Below are 13,340 nucleotides of genomic sequence, written 5' to 3' on the forward strand. Positions count from 1 at the left end.
CTGCTCTTGATTCATGGTGTTCGCCCTCTAAACACCCACCATGAACCGTCTACTTTACGTGCACATTTTACCCATAACCTAACTTCATGAGACAGTAAGGCACAGCTAAGCAGCCCCAGCGCCCCATCTTGGGAAGAGCTCGCACCAATTACAAGTTGAGAAGACTGATTAATCTGTCCGGCTCTGCCCTTGCCTTAGAGATCTATAGCAGGGATGCTCTCTCCTGATGTAGATGGCCTTTCAGGCAAGCTCAGCATTTCTGCGGACTGTGATGCACTAACGTTAACTGTGATCGCCTGCTCTGTATATGATTAGCAGCTGGTGACTTCATGGTCAGCAACTCCTTCCAATAAACCACGTGCAAGGCATGTTAGTGTGCTTGGCATGATTACGCCAGTTGTGCCAGCCTCAAGTTTTAATCAAGTGCCTGCCAAAGCTCACACCTATACTCAGGAGGGTAGATTATCACATGGGTGACATGGGGGGCAGGAGTAAGTGATTTTGCAACTCAGTCTTAAGTGATTTAGGAAAAAAACATCATAATTTTTTTTTTTAAAAAATCAGAAATCACAGAAGAATATAGAATCACGACATAACGGATTAGAGATTTCCTGGAAACAGATAATGGAAATCAGGGCCAGTAATGGGAAGAGTAACATTGTGCACCGGTGGCCCACCATCCAGTTTTGATAAAGATAGTGTACAGTCTCCTCATAGGTAGGCAGGAGAATGTATGAGCAGCTCCCCAGTAGAGCCATCACTTCTTAGTTTGGGATGTGAGATTCATTTGTTTTTAATGAAATCATAATCCGCTTTAATGATCAGAGAATTGGAGTCTAGGCTGTGGCTGACCTTTGTACTCTTATGACCTCCATAATGACACTGGTTGTCTTTAAGAACCCTGAAAAATGTTTGCCAAAATCCACTTAGAAGTTCCCAACAAGGTCACAAGAAACAGTGGAAATCCGAAAATTCTAGGAAGAAATTTCACTTCAGATAAATATAACAATGCAAATGACAAATGTCCAAAAGAGTGGACACAACCACAAGTTACAAAACAGTTACACTCTCGTACAACAGATAAACGCAGCATACTTAAGTATAAATAACACCACCTAGTGCTTCTGAAGGTTAGGTAAAAGATTATTTGCCTCACCAGACTCCCCTCTTGCCACTGGCCCTTGTACCAGTACCGGAAGGGACCACTCAATTTTTGCCTACATAGCACATGGCAGAGGCTGTTATACGCTCTGAATACAGGAGCACAAGTCTAGGAACCACCTTGGCCCGTATCAGGATTCATACCGCCTTATACACGTGAGTCTAACAGCTCTACCACATACCACCACCCCTATCGAACAGCTGAGAGACTCATGGGGGACCAGCCTTAGTGTGCTTATGTTCACACAAGTGCTGATGATGTAAAGAGCTGCAGCTCCTCAGACAAAATCGATATACGGATAACACTTAACGCATACATACATTTATTTACAATTTCCCCCATTTAATCAGCAGGGTTTAATTATCATATGCCATATATAATTCTCTTCGCAGTATAACACAAAATGTAATAATAAATCATAATCATTACTCTCTCACTGAACACTGTAACAAAACAGTTCTATTATTTTCAAAATATGTTTATTGGTTTTTAGGAAGAAACAAATTGACCACTTGGGTCCGCAAGTAACATGATGAATAACATGCAACATCAGTACAAGGTTAAGAGCATAGAAGATACAGTTTTCACAGAATGAAGATTACCATGGTCGGATAGTGCATCAGTCTCAAAATAAAACCAGCATTAAAGATGCAATAGGTCTTGCCTTTTATTAAGTTAAACCCATTTGCTTTGCTATACATTACCATTAGCAAAGCAAATGGCTTTAGCTTAATCAAAGGCGAGACCTTTTGCATTTCTAATGCTTGTTTTCTAAAGCAGGGACAGATTCTTCTGTTTTTGGAGCTCACGCTGTTAGAGGTGCAATAACCTCTAAAAGACATCATCTGTGAGGCAGTCTGGTCATTGGACGTGATGTTTAAGGAATTCTATTATAAAACAGTAAGTAATCTTTTTTCTAGGATAGTCGACAATGTTAAAACTTGCATAAACCGTCATCTCTCAAGGAGGACCTTGACTATGAGGATGACCTAGCCTAGCTCTCTAACACACCAGCATATGCAGTAAAATATTTCTCACCTCAAAAAATAACCACAGATAGTGAGCCTGAAGATCAATATGAAGAAATCATAAGTCATGCCAATCAGCAACCCAAACCCTTTATCAATCAAGGTGTATTGAGTGGATCTTGCCATGACTGAAGCTTTCACCTACCTACAAAGTACTATCAGACATGAAGGAGAGACAGGCTGTGACTTAAAGAGCAGACTGCACAAAGCCAAGAATGATTTCAGGATGCTAAACAATTTGTGGAGGACATCTCAGAAGAGCAACAACACCAAGCTGAGGCTTTACCAGAGCTGCGTTCTGTCCATACTCTTGTACAGATAAGAATGCTGGTGGATGACGAAGAGCGACATCAACAAACTGTTAGCCTTCCACGTCAGTACCCTGAGAAGAATCTTGTGCATTTTCTGGCCACAAACTGTCTCCAAACAGAAATTGTTCACAAGATGAAAGCAAAAGAGCATGGACACCTTCAAAAAAGATGGAGATGGATAGGGCACACCCTCAGAAGAAAACAAGACTCCATTACAAGAACAGCTCTCAAGTAGACCCTAGAAGACAAACAAAAGCGAGGCAGGCTAAAGTATACCTGGAAGCAAACCGCAGAAACAGAAATGAAGACCCTTAACCACAGCTGGGGCACGGTAAAGAAACTTGCCCAAGGCAGACAGAAGTGGAGGTACTTCATTGCTGCCCTACAGGCCAGTTCTCATAACAGACAGTAAGTTAAGTAGTAATCCAAAGCCACTTGTCAGGTTATAGAATTAAAAAAGGTATAGCATATATGAACAAGAATTTTTAGTTCTTTTAAGGACACCGAGGCAAGGATTATCCCACCCAAATATGTCTTCATGTATTTTACATAATATACATTTGATATTAACTGTCTGCCTATTATTACCCACCCTACATGTTTCGGGACGACAATGGAACTGAGCAACGAGAAGAGGCGGACGTTATCTAGTCATTATTGTTTATATGGGCATCCAAAAGCTGATTGGACACTTGTCTGGCTGGTAGTTCTTAGCTATTCACGGGTTAGGGTCTTTTTTTTTTCTTTCTTCCTTTATTCCTTGTGTTTATATGTTATTGGTACACAGCTGCTAGAAATAAAAAGTGAAGAAAAGACTGTATATTCCTCACCTCCGAGCTCTTAATAGAACTGAAAATTGTTGCTCATGTATGCTTTAACATTTTTGATGTTAGTTTTGAAGAAACGGTCAAGAAGGAATATAGGGTGCCTCCTCACAATAGTCCGGTACCTGAAGTGTGCGACCCGGGGCAAGTCATGCACACATCAATGCGCCCTGACACTACGTCAACAGTCAATAGAAGGGGGTGCCTGAGCACACAAAGTCAAATTCTGTATGTTACTGCTGAGTACATGCTCATCTGTCTCCCTGCCATTAAAGGTCCAAGATACACAGACCAATTTGAAACTTATAAACCGTAGTGCGAGTCACAGGATAAACGTATTACATGTTGTAAAACTTCCACACTGCAGTATATCATTTTCCCTACCTTCTATACAAAAGCTCGAGTTTAACACAAAAACGGGTTATGTACATGCCTTTTATACAGACCAGACAAGTAGAGTGAAACTTGTCCACACGAGGGCATCAGGAAGTCATACACCCAATTATAAACATGAGATACAGCTTTCTGGTATGTTTTAGAGGGTACTTGCTGACTGCAAGGGAGTGTTGCTTGGGAAAAGGGGGGGTGGGGAATTATGACTGTGCTGCAGGAAATAGCTGTGCTGTAGATGAATATGTTTCTCTTCTGTTAACACTGTACAAATCGATATAGCGGTCCTGCAATAGCAGATCTACATTATTGCAGTGCATAAAGGGGTTTGTTCAATGTTTCGGGAAGACTGGTTGCACTGATGGGATTGATGCCACTCCTAACAAGTATTATGATACCGTGAGTACCTCGGGCACTCCGTGGCTGTTGCTGTCGCGTCTCCTATGAACACCCATTCCACTGGCACTGACAGTAACGATATTGCCACAGTCATAAGACTTCCCTGTAACCACCGCTGACCCTTCACACCCAATACAGGTCGGCCCACAATTGCCATGGAAAGAGGCGTCGCTTAAGCAGGACTACAGCTAAATGGAATAAGGCATTGATGGCGGACTTTCCCGCCCAAACAGGAAGGCTACTTAAACTCCCCCCTGAGGTGGACATGCAGCGGAAGGTAGCATACAGGCATTCGCACTGTTATACCCATTGCTGCACTGCTTTACTTGTTAATTTGCACATCTACCTGCACATTTATCTGCTATTTGCACTGTTGCTCTTAGACCTTAAAAGGTTTCTACTCTCAACGCGCATCGGCGACTGCTTTTAAATATCTGATTACTCACGGCAACCTCTTAGGCCCGCTGCCCGGTCCACCACGGCTCTTCAATAGCCGATTGTTGTGGAGGGAGCTGGGAAATCAGGCAGGTCAGATGCCATCGGAACTGAGCGTGCAACGGCCGCCATTTTAGGTCAGTTGCCGCTCTAGTCATTTCACGCCTAGACAGGAAGGCTACTTAAACTCCCCCTGAGGCAGACACGCAGCAGACGTGCGCAGCAGGTGCGCCGCTGGCAAGCCCGTCTGTGCTCGTGCCACGCTCAGCGCCTGCCATGCTGCCGGTTCCCTGACAGAATGGTACCCACAATATCATACAACAGAGGCGAGCTCCTAGCACTCTTGTGCAGATCTCTGGTATGTCCTGGCCGCATCTTAGGAGGCACAAAGAATACGAGGACGCAGACTTATCGAATACTGCAACCTCAGGCTCTCAGACATCAAATGTAAGCCCCATGTTGAGCTGGCCCCAACCAATATTGATAAGGGTTCTTCCGCAGAAATAGGGACTAAATACACTACCCCTAAGAATTTAAAAGCACCCCAAGGACTGTCATGTGCACTAGTAAACACACAGTCGTTAATCAAACATCAGTTTGAATTTAGTCACTTTGTCGACTCCCATGCTCTGGACCTGATATTTGTCACAGAAACCTGGGAAGATAAAGCATCAGGTCCCGGTATGGTGACAGCAGTTCCACAAGGGTTCGCAATAACTAGAAGAGATCGACCGGGAAAAAAAGGAGGAGGGCTGGCAATAATTTATAGAAACCACTTAAAAGCATCATTTAAAGACACCACAATAGACAGGGAAGCCGAGGTGCTTATGTTTAAGATATCAGCTAGTCATGTATATGTATAGTCATTTAATGGGATGCTTGTTTACCAACCGCCAGGTTCCAGAGCGAACTTCTTACACACCGTGGGCCAACTCTTGGAACATAAAGTAACATCTCAGAATTTTACCATTTTGGGCGATTTTAATTTTCACTTAGACAACCCCCTCGTTAACGACTCTAAAGCCGTCCTCGACCTAATGACAAGCACAGGACTCGAGCAAATTGTGACTGGCCCAACCCACACAGCAGGTCACCTCCTAGACGCCATATTCATAGACTGCCCTTCGCTGAAATATAATAATAATTTACAACTTCACTGGACTGATCACCATGCCGTAATTTTTTCTCTCATACCACCTTCCCAAATGATCCCCCAGCATGCCCTAGTGAGCAGCGAATCAAACTATCAATGGCATAGCCTAGATAGTAATGAGTTCTCCACCCAGCTGAATAAAAACAGACGTGTCTCACAAAAGACCCAGATGTTGCCTCATAACAATACCATCACTGGATAGCAGTAGCAGTCAACTCTACTGTCCCTCTTAGAACAGGGAAAACCAGTAGGACAGCACCAACTGAACCCTGGTTCTCGGCAGAACTAAAAATCTCAAGAAGATTATGTCGCAGTCATGAAAGACGCTGGCGAAAACACTATGATGCCAAAGAAAAAGAAATTTACAAGTCAATCCTGGCACAGCACAAAGAATTGATCAAAAAAACTAAAATTAGCTATTTTTTTGAAAAAATGGAAGGAGCAAAAAATAACTCGAAGGAGCTCTTTGCAACAAGGCTGAAACTTAGTCAAATACAAGAAACCAATAACTGCAATATAAACCAAACATTTTGTGACACACTAGCCTCAATGTTCCACAATAAAGTCTCCACTATCTATGACACCTTTGTCTTAAGACCAGTTAATCCCCATGGTATCCAATTTGTCACCACATGTTCTACCCCAGCTCAGTCTACCTCGGCAACTAAATGTACCGAATCCTGTTTCTCTAATTTTACACCACTTTCTCATGAACAAACATCAAAGCTTCTATTAGCAACAAAATCAGGTTCTTCCCTCGATCCCTGCCCTCCGCGAATAACCCATCGGTTATCGGTTAGTGGAGTCAATTGCTGAGCCACTCACGGAGGTCATCAATTTGGCCATAGAGACTGGGACCTTCCCTTTGATATGGAAGAAAACATCAATACTACTTCTATTAAAGAAATCTAACCTGGATAAAACAGAAGCAGGAAACTATCGCCCCATTTCCCGGCTACCCTTCCCAGCAAAAGTATTGGAGAAACATATGAATCAGGAACGGACGCTTTTTATTGAGAAAAATCATATTTTGGACCCCACTCAATATGGCTTTAGAGCTCGACACAGCACTGAACAGGCCCTGATCACTGCAACGGAGGAAGTCAGATGGGCGGTTGACAACGGAGGATCAGTAGCCCTAGTACTATTAGATCTATCAGCTGCCTTTGATACGGTGGACCACGGCATCCTGATTCATCAGCTTCAGGAAGCTGGAGTAGAGAGCCTAGCATTAGCACTGCTCAGATCCTTTCTGCATAACCGAGAACAATTTGTTGAAATAGGCGGCTACAAATCTAAATGTTTCCAGCTTCCTTGCGGGGTGCTACAGGGCTCATCATTGAGCCCTCCCCTTTTTAATTTATATGTTGCTCCTCTGGCACGTCTGATCAAATCCCTTGGGTTTGAATTGGTATCGTATGTGGATGACACCCAGATCATTGTATCTATCTCAAGCAACAATCCTAAGATAACACAGAACTTCAAGAAGTGTATGAGATGTGTCAGCATACGGATGGCTGAGAATTGCCTAAAGCTGAACTCGGATAAAACCGAGGTACTCCTCTTTGGGAAAGCTACCTCCTTCTGGTCTGCAGAATGGTGGCCAGCAGAGCTGGGGACCCTCCCAACACCAGTTATCAAGGCAACAAACCTCGGAGTCATTATAGACACCACCCTTTCTTTCCATCACCACATAAACAAACGTACTTCTTCAACTATTACATCTTTAAAAATCCTCAAGAAGATATTGCCCTTTATACCGAAAGGATTGCAGAAAACAGTGGTGGCAGCCTTGGTGCTGTCTAAACTCAATTATTGCAATGGAATACTAGTAGGAGCAAATAAATCAGTAATAACTAAACTACAGGCTCTCCAGAACTCCACTGCCAGATTGCTCTTCGGTCTGTCCAAATAGTCATCTGCTAAACAGGCTCTCAATACACTGCACTGGATACCGATCGAGAAGCGAATCAGATTTAAAGCACTGTGTGCTTTTAAGGCCCTGCAGAACTCAGGTCCCGCTCACATAATTAAACACTTCCAATGGTACACGCCAGTCCGTACACTCCGCTCAGCCTCCCTGAAACTGGTGAAGGTACCATCCTCCCGCCTCCAAAGATGGGGCAGAAAAAGCTTCTTCAATGTCACATCCAGATGGTGGAACAAACCACCTCTCCATTTAAGAAACTCCACCGATCTCTTGTCCTTTAGGAAAGGACTGAAAACATGGCTTTACCCCATGTAACACAGGCTTGCATGGGTCCCCACACATGCAGTGCTCTATGAACATCCTCATAAGCGCCGAGACGCCTCCAGGTAGTAGAGTGCTATATAAATACATAAGTAAATAAATCTTGTTCTAGCATCATTTTCAGAGAATTTGAAATCTTTACTCGAGAATCAATTTAATTTTCGTTTGAGAAATAATCATAAAGAAAATATGTATTTCACATTTTATTTATTTAAATACTGTCATACAAATAAGATTAAAGCACATCCGTTGCTTTAGGTAAGGAATAGCGAAAAAGTTGAAACGTTTCATGACTGCTAAACAGTAAATGCGAGTTTTTGGCACTGAAATAGTTCGGCAATACCTTAAAAACGTATAATGCAAGTTAGTTCCAACTCGGCAGCCCGGTTTTCAAAACCTTCTCAGGCCAACGATGAAATCGGCGCCCCAGAGGTGGGTTAAAAATGAAAGTCGGCCATCTTTGCACTGTACTCCATTATTCCTCTTCGATTTAACTGATTCCTCCTTTAATCCAGCAATGCCAGAAAAGTTTTAAAGACAAACAAGTTACTTTCTACGCACACTTCCTTTTGCACCCTTGTAACAGTTTTAGTTAAACAATGTTGCGCGCTTAGCCAGCCACTAATAATTATGACGACTCGAGTGAATTTTGGAATTGTTTCTATTTTGTTGATGATGAGGAGTGACCTATATATGTTTTGGTTTAGCGACCATATTCCTTTGAGTTTAGATAAATATGTTGTTGCGGTGTCCCTAAAACCAACACATAGCGTTCTGGCGTCACTGTGTCCTCAGTGGCCCGTCTGTCACGTGCCTCATCCGTGCTTTAAGTAGCCTGAGTTTCTTCTTCTTATGCCGAGTTCTTTGCGATGAGATGCGGTCTATTTTTGCCTTCAAATAAGCCCCCAAGCCAGCGTGAACTGATTGCTTCAAATAATGGCTGCTCCTCATGTCTACAGCTGCAGCAGGCCCAAGTTTGTAAGCAGCCTGTGATTGGTCACAAGTTTACATCTGTAGTAGCAGCCCTGGAGGACAGTGGGCATCCCTATCATGTACCCCTGGATACAGCATAGCTATCAGAGAAATGTCTCCTAGTATTAGCCCTAGCTGTTGAGATGGTTATAGGAGCTGAACCCAGTCGATAAGCTACCCATTAATACCAAACGCTCATTGAACCTTTATTAGGTATGTCCAATCCAGGGTGTTGAAGACTTGCTCACAATAAAGAAGCAACACAGGCTAAATCAGGCTAGTCTTCGGAGGCTTTCTCAAATATCTGACAGAATCATCGAATGTTGAGGGAGGTGTTCTTGTGGGGAATTAAACCAGTTTGATCTTCTTGGACAGTGAGCATTCGGTAACTGTGGGACCCCGAAGTAGGTGTGTAAACGGGCGTACCGGTGAGAGAACCAATGGTTCAGAGCCCACGCTCCCCACGAGAACCATGAGGCTTTATATTTAGCCTTTTAACATCCGAATCATCCTTCAAGAACGGCTTGAAGGCACAACAAACTACTCTCTAATAAAGGTGGAGTAGATAAAGGTTCAGGGTGTGGGTGCACCTTAGCGAGTGCAGACCCCCCGTTCCTCAAATAAATTCCTGGTCCTGACGAAAACCTAAGAATTACTAGAAAGGTTGAAACATGTTGACCACACACATACAAACACTGATATCACTGGCCATTAATACCAGTTACGATATCTATTCACAGTTTTTAATTGTGCCAAGTGACTTCATATTAAATTATTAGGAAGATCACCGCTGACACTTTTAAATATCACTTTCATTTTTCCTCACTCACGTTTTCACTCACCCATATACACGAAAACCCGCTCTGCTGGAATTCCAGGCGTCGAAGCACACCCTGACAGCATTCGGCGGTCAGGGTGGGACCCAGATGATGAAGCATGTCACCAACCAGGTTGGTGAGTGATGGGTCTTTTTCCAAATAGGAAATTCTTTTGCTCTGAATTATTCCTTTCTCTATCTCTCCCCCTTCTTTTCGATTGAATCTCTTTCGACTAAATCTTTCTCCCTCCTTTGTTATATACTCATATTCAGACCGGGGGTTCGGGATCCTCATTACCCTCACTCTCTCTATTGTTTTTCTGACGCATATTAATGACGTCATGACGCTACGTAATGCTCGTAGAACCGTATTTGAGGGAATGATGCAGGGTCTCCGACTCTTACAGCGCCCATGGAGACTGAGTTTTTCAGCAAAAATACCAACATGGATAGCGGTAAGGATGGGGTCCAAAATCTTGATTAATCGCGGGTTGTTAAATTCCGGTTATATAAATAGTTTGATATTAGTCGCATACCAACAGTATATATTTTCCCTAAATAGGGTATACACTGGCCATCAATTTCGTGAAGAAACGCTTTTAGAAATACCTGTGAACTCGAAACCAGTGCTCCTTACCAACAAATATAAGGTTGGTGGATATTCCGTTTTTTAGCAAATAGGGGTGACAATGGCCAAAGGTATAACAGTATACCAATACCATCTGTTCTTTAAACAGGGGACAACTTGAACTCCAGGGTCACGAGGATATGTTGTAATGACTACCTACGATAACTGAATGTGAGCGTTCAACTACAGAAGAATAGGTTTGTTGCTTTTCTTAAAAAAAGATTGAGACATCATAAACCAGTTTAGCTGGGATAATTCGACCTCTTGATAAATTACTAGAAACACTACGAATGCAGGATACAATAATAGGTTCCTCCTCCATTCTTGTTTAGTTACTTTAAGTGAGAGCCATTCGTAGGACCGACTGCCGAGGGGTACCTTTTGCTTTTAATCATACCCTCCTCATGCTTTTTCGAGTGGAGTTGGGCTAGAATATCAGGACTCGAAAACCACGGATAAATATCCAGTTAATAAACCTTTTAACAACTTGCAGGGAGTTGTTTGTATGTTAGGAAGCACTAATATGTTCCTCTCTCATTTTTTTAATTGTAGGACCGACTGCTTAGCGGTACCTTTTTGCTTTTAACCATTATCCTACCCACACCTATTTGTGAGGAGTGGGGCAAGATTAAAGATATCCGAGATAAAATTAACTTAGACATGGTTAAGGTTCACACCTAAGGGGTGAAATATACAGCTAATATTTTGGCATCTCCAAAATTGGTGATGTTTATTTATTATCATTGATTCTGAGGTGTTGTCCTATCATTTTGGCCGATTTGCTAGTATGGCCCATCTAGGTGAACGTCACCTAAATACTAGAGGTGAGTTGGAAAATGTAGAATATCAGGAAAATTATTGGATGAATGAATGAGGGTTTTACTTCGCAGTCTGAAATAGGGCAACATGGGTTGTGTGTTTATGTATATTAAAACAACACCAGAATCATCAGGTTTTGAAATTGTAATGTTGGCAAAAAAGTGATTAATTGTATTTTGATAAAATATTGTACAGTGTACAGTGAAGTTAGTAATTAATTTATATCTTAAAACAGGTTGTTCATAAGAAAGAGGGGTTTTAAATACGTTGTCCTGAAGAAGGTGGTTTTATACAGCTTGGGTACCATCGAAACGCGTCGACGCTTGTCTTTGTGAGGTTACATCCAAGGAACACATAGTATTGATTGCAAAAATGAAATGTTGTCAATACTGTCATTTGATTCTGATGGAATAACCACTGTTAATGACTAATTCTTATGTTTATTTTTATTTCTCTTTGATGTTTTTTTATATTACGTATCACTGTCTGATGTATTGTTTTAATACTGAGAATCTTGCAATGCACATTCTGATGATGTTTTAATTAATTAAAGATATTTTTGTATATATACACATCCCTTGGTTTCTTCCTTTTCAGGACTGGTGAAGTATTATGGTTTGAATGTTGGCAGCAGTAGTGCACACATATATCTGTTTGATAATCACCAAGTATAGTTATTTTTCTGTACACAGACAAATATCTTGCCACCCTGACACTTTCAAATCAGACCACAACAATTCCCTTGCTGTCAAATGAGGTTAATAGTCCTGAAGTACTACTCTCAGACAATTGTACCGCCAACAGCCAAACTCTGTACTACTTCTACTCCACAAACAAGGAATGCCTGATGCATGGACCCTTTGACTACTCCGAAACTGCTCCATTTCTGGATCAACATCGCATTACTTTGATATCACTTGCAGAGGAATTTGTACAAATATCATTGAAGAGCCCTGATGAGCCAGTTCACCCAACACTCCACCTTCACACTGAGGTATCACATATTCCAGTCATACACTCCCCTAGACTACCTAGGGCACTCAAGAAACTGCCCTTCCAAACCTACCCTATTCCAGTGACTATTACAAACATCTCAGCCTCTCCAGAACAAAATATTAACAAACCACTAAACTGTACTCTGTTGAACTATAGACCTGCAACCAGCTATGCCAATGTTTCAGGCTCTATATATGACCACAACCATGATTTTTCTTCATTCTGACTGAGACACGGCTAACTACACAATTATTTCATTCTCAGAAAGGATCGTCCTGACAAAGAAGGAGGGACAACCATTATCAATAACTGTAAATTCTAAAGCTTCATCATGGCACACAGTCAGTTGGGAACCCATTGTTTTGATTTCCTCATAAATCCGTGGGGGTATTGGATGGTGGGAACAGAGTCGGACATTCGAACACAATTTTAGACAAGTTAGTTTTCTTTGTTTTTCAATATTACACAAAAAACATTACATCTAGATTGTGATTACTATTATGAAAGTGACATCAAGAAGTTGACATAAACAACAAAGAGAATTGGAACCGGAATTTCATCTGCCTTGGGATTATCATGCCTAGCTTGCAACAACGCCATTTCAAGAGAATTCCTGCTTCTTCTTTGAGCACGTGCTTTGGGCGTAAGTACCATGTCATTACCAATACGTTTTTGAGATAATACAGCACATTTGGATTGGCAACAAAGACTCACGGAAAAAGTATGATAAACAGTCTCAGAAAAATTAAATTGTTAAATGGAAATCCACTTCTACACATGAAAAATGACTAAAACACATGAAATACCACATTCTACTCATATCCAGTGGTTCATTTCTTTGTGGTTGTGTGCACAGCTGTTATTTGGGATTTCTAGTATATTTCTTAACGGTCATGTACGGATTCTTGAATGGGTTGATCCTCAGATTCTAGCAAAGGTTGACAGCATTTTGAACAAGCATTGTCAAAGCCAATTGGTCTGGCGTTAGGTGCCAGAACTTTGACTTTGTAAATGTTTATTTGGACATGTGTTGCTGAGTCCTCAATCGAAAAAAAAAATCAACAAGAAAGACAAGCAAACATTAACAATGAGTAAAACCATAACTACTTTCTGGTATCAAAAGCATACATTGCCATAGTAGTCACTGGTACTGAA

At 41.7% G+C, this 13,340-nt stretch overlaps 1 protein-coding gene across 3 annotated transcripts in view; it reads right to left on the reverse strand.

Annotated features, from left to right (window-relative positions):
• GPD2 (glycerol-3-phosphate dehydrogenase 2) overlaps positions 1-13,340 on the reverse strand; it is a 927,571-nt gene that overhangs the window by 369,248 nt on the left and 544,983 nt on the right. The gene's annotated exons all lie outside the window — the stretch shown is intronic.

This window comes from Triturus cristatus, chromosome 3_1, assembly GCF_964204655.1.
Source record: "Triturus cristatus chromosome 3_1, aTriCri1.1, whole genome shotgun sequence".
Lineage (NCBI taxonomy): Eukaryota > Metazoa > Chordata > Amphibia > Caudata > Salamandridae > Triturus > Triturus cristatus.